We start from the raw sequence: 4697 nt of genomic DNA, 5'->3' as shown, positions 1-4697 counted from the left end.
GGAAAGCTGACATTTCATGCCTAAACCCATAAACAGTCTTGATGTCTTGCCCATCACAGTACAGACACTTCCTAACCATCCAGTTCCATAGAATCTCCTAGAATAGGTGAAAAATTGAGAACCAAAACCAATTAGGCTAAGAAAATCAGGATAATTTCTCTGACTCCACTCCAGATGAACAAATCACTGTTTACATAAGTGTGCATCTGTTCCACATGCATACAATGAACTGTCCAGTATCCAACCCAGTTTTGCTCTGTGTAACAATACTCTATCTCTCAGCTGTCCCAATCACCTAAAGATATCCTATAACAGCCATGATGAATGAACAGCTAATTGGATTGGTGTTGGTTGAAAGTGTGATTATGGCCCAGAATCCCAGCAGTAATGCAATTTTTTTTTAAAAATATGGCGCTAGGGAACTTTTAACACCAACTTTAGCAATCAGACCGGAAGTGGATTCATATACTTGCTAAAGAATTGCATCCCCAGCACTGCTGAAGTACTTCATTGTGATGTTAGTCAATACGGAATGTTCTTACCAGGAGTTAGTCAGGAATTGAGGTGCTGTTCAAAGGAACTGCTGATATTAACTGAAAAATTGAGTCATTATTCTACTCTGCACTTTTGAATTTACAGAAAATGATGGCATGTAGCCACAAGTAAAACATGATGCTAAACAGAGGTCAAGACCTGGAAAAGTAAATTCCAAATTCCATTGGTTTTCCAATGGTAGCTAGTAGTATACAAGCTGCAGTTAAAAATGAGACTGATACTAAGAAGTCACAGGTTTCCAGTTCATTGCTCTCCAGGAACCCAAATACCAAAACAAAAATGCCTGTTCAATACCTGGGTTAGGCTCATCAAGAAATAATGGACATTTGAAGCAGACTGTTCACACTTGTCCAGTTCAAATTATGTTCATTTAAGCTCCTGAAGTGACCTTGTGACATACAGTATTTGGAATTTGGATAAATTTGTTTTGCATGCACAGCATTTTGATTCAAATTAGGTGCAAACATTGGATTGTATCTCAACCAATTCTGTGTAAAAGGTCTGACTTTAAATTTGTGTAAAAGGAAGTCTGGAGGTAACCTGCTTTCAGTTCAGCCTTACTACTTCACCGTGAGTTCCTTTCCTTTCAGCTTGGTATCAATTTTAAAAACAAATCTCAAGAAAATCACAATTATGCCAGCACCTGGATTAAAAATAATAATACCATGTGTTAATTGTCTTTTGTAGCTACTTGACCTGTTTATGGTGTGGGACTGGTCAACATATCTCGCAGATTATGGGCAAGCTACATCCAAGTATCTAAGGGTGAATCCCAGCACAGCTCTGATCCTCCTTGAGAAGTAAGCAAGTTTTGCGAATTTTTGCAGGTGTACCTTAAGTATCACAAAACAAGGTTTATATCAAGATGACTTGTTATTTTAAGTGACTTGTATTCTGAAGAAAGTATTAGTTTATTAATTTTTACTGTATCCTTCTTTCTTTTCACTTAACATCCAGAAAGTGGTATCATTGTGTTTTTACTAAAATATGTCAGTTTAGTTCAACTATTACTATAGAGTACTGAATATTACCATTACTTGATTGCTTGAAGTAGCTTTTGACTGTCTCATCATTTTGTTATCTCATTATTCCTGTTTTGCTAAATTGTTTCAAAGCAGGATCGACAGAGGGTAAGTAATTTGCATATTCTAGGTAGTGCTGCTCATTGTTGCGAGTTGAGACTGCATCATTCCATTGCAAATTACATTTTACATTTTAGAAAATTTATTTTGTGTGCATACTTAATATCATGGATTTGAGTGATTTGGCATACTATATGTGACATGCTTGTGTATATAACCTGCTTTGATTTTTGCATTCCTAAACCTGTTTAAGAAAGCTATGTCTATCTAAACCAATTAACATCCAACTCTGGCATTGAAAGTTCTCCCTTGAGCAATTTAATGAGATTTTACTTGTAATCTGAGCAAGTTTCCTCTTAAGACCGAAATAAAGTTTGATTGTTGCGGTGTTTTAAGTTTCTGATGCTGTTTTGAGACTGCTTTTACATTGGCTTAAAAGTCAAAATTAATTTTTTTTTTATGCTTACTTTTGAGTAAGCAATCTCTTTATCTGTCTTCGTACATGATTGCCTTTGCAGTCTAATAAAGTACACCAAACAAAAGCACTTAGGAGTGAATCAGTGCATAATTTGACCAGTGGTTGGGATGGGGAGATGAAAAACCTGGAAAAACACAATCCTTGAGCATCGAAAAGGAAATTAGTTCATGTTGGGGGGTGGCGAAATAACACATATAGTTAGTGCCTTTGACAACTTTTTTGTGTTCCAAAATGCTTCACAGCCAACGAAATATTTTTGAAATGTAGTCAGTGCTGAAATGCACAACTGATTTGGGGAGATGGTGGCATGGTGATAATGTCACTGGGCTTAAAAATACAGAAACCTAGGTTAATGTCATGGGAATATGGGCTTGAATCCCTCCACAGCAGATGGAAAAATTTGAATTTGATTTTTGTTAAAACAAAAACTGGAATTAAAAAGCTAGCCTAATGTGACCACACAACTTCTATTAATTGTCACTAAAAACCATTTCATTGACCAATGGCCTTTGTAAGCAAGGGGATCTACTATCCTTACCTAGTCTGGCCTACGTGTGACTTGGACCCAAAGTAATGTGGTTGAATCTTAATTGTCCTCTGGCTCTCTAATGATTACAGTCAATTGTATCAAATCAGAAGGGTCTAGGCCCGAAACGTCAGCCTTCCTGCTCCTCTGATGCTGCTTGGCCTGCTGTGTTCATCCAGCTCTACACCTTTGTTATCTCAGCTTCTCCAGCATCTGCAGTTCCTACTATCTCTGTATCAAATCTCTGCAAAGTTCAAAGAAAAGAAAGCTGTTGGATGGAGCACCTGGCATTGACCCATGCACCAGAAACAACAGCAGCAAACCTGGGCCTGTTAATTCTATAAACCTCGCCCTACCAATATCACCATAACTAGTTATGTCTTGCATCGCTTGAGGTGGCAGCGCAGTCAAGAAGTAGTTGCCCTGAGAGTTCTCAATATTGACTCTGGACTCCATGAAATCACTTGGCAACAGGTTAGCCATTGGCAAAGAAACCTACTACTGGTCTACCCTACACCCCAGGCTGATGAATCAGTACTCCTCCATGTTGAACACCATTTGGAGGAAGCACTGAGGGTGGCAAAGACACAATGATCCCTTGGTAGGCAACTTCAAACTTGAACACCAAAAGTGACTCGGTAGCACCACTACTGATTTGACCGAGTCCCAAAGGGCACAACTCGCTGGATTGGGTTTGCAGCAGGTCCAGACCTAGCACGTCAGGGATGCCCAGTTGTGTTGCTGTGAGCCATCAGCTAAAGTAGATTGGATTCGCCTACAGTCTATAACCTCACGGCACCAGCATATCCACACTCTATCATTACCATGAACCAAAGAGATCAGGTCTAATTCTGAGTCCAGGAGGGCATACCTGGAGCAGCGCTAGACATACCCAAAAATGAAGTGCTAAACTGATGATGCTACAATACAGAGCTACTTACAAGCCAAACTTTGTCGCAACAAGTAATAAGATAGGACTAATTGATCGCATGACAACAAGATCAGACTATAAACTCTGCAGTCCTGCCACATCAGTCATTAATGGTGGTAGATAATTAAACTACTAACAGAGAAGCTGAAGGTTGCACACCCTCGATGGGGGAACCCAGCACATCTCTGCAAAATACAAGGCTTGCATGTTTGCATCCATCTTCAACCAGAGTTGCCAAGTGGATGATCCATCTCCGCCTCCTCCTGCAGTCTCCAGCATCACAGATGCATGTCTTCAAACAATTATTTAACATAATAGCTTTAAGAAACAGCTGAAGACACTGAATATTGCGAAGGCTTGTGGTCCTGACAATATTCTAGCATTTGTAATGAAGACTTGTGCTCAGTAATTACTTGCACCCTTGGTCAAGTTGTTCCATTGCAGCTACAACACTGGCATCTACCTGACAATGTATAAAACTGCCCTGGGATGTACTGTGCACATAAAGCAAGACAAATCTAACCCAGCCAATTACTGCCCTATCAGTCTACTGTTGGTCATCAGTAAAGTGATGGAAAGTGTCATCAACTGTCTCATCTCAGCCTTGGTTCAGACGTGCACAAAAGAACAGAATTGCAGAAGTGAGGTGCAAGTGACTGTGGTTGACATCAAGGACACATTTGACTAAGTGTAGCACCAAGGAGTGTTAGCAAAACTGGAGTGAAATGGAACTGGGGGGAGGTGAAATTCTTCACTGGTTGGAGTCCTATCCTGCACAAAGGAGAATGGTTGTGATTACTGAATGATCATTTTTAAAAATTTTAGAATTGGCTTTGTCACATACTCTAATGAGTAGACTGGAAAGTTTACAAGTCACCATTTACAGTGCCATCTTGGGTACAAAGGTACCTAGGTGCTGATTAAGTACAAATTCTAAGGGGGTAAAGAATCGGGGAAAAATAAAGTCCAGCATTATAGATCATTAGGAATAAGTTTTTGAAAAATTAAATATTCAGAACAACAGTCCTTCCAACCCAGTCCATACTGGCACCTAGCCTCTAGACCGCACCATGCTTCACCTAGAGGCCGTGGTCCACACCAAGCCTAGAGGCCGTGGTCCACACC

General features: G+C 39.9%; 1 long non-coding RNA gene across 1 annotated transcript in view; it reads left to right on the top strand.

The window, feature by feature from the left end:
- The first annotated feature begins 493 nt into the window (after positions 1-493).
- LOC125485561 overlaps positions 494-4697 on the top strand; it is a 20143-nt gene continuing 15939 nt past the window's right edge. Inside the window, exon 1 of the long non-coding RNA XR_007264270.1 lies at positions 494-1355. This is a non-coding gene — a long non-coding RNA (uncharacterized LOC125485561). The remainder of the gene's footprint in view (positions 1356-4697) is intronic.

Source organism: Rhincodon typus, chromosome 20 (genome assembly GCF_021869965.1).
Source record: "Rhincodon typus isolate 14 chromosome 20, sRhiTyp1.1, whole genome shotgun sequence".
Lineage (NCBI taxonomy): Eukaryota > Metazoa > Chordata > Chondrichthyes > Orectolobiformes > Rhincodontidae > Rhincodon > Rhincodon typus.
This window is presented reverse-complemented; position numbering and strand designations above follow the sequence as displayed.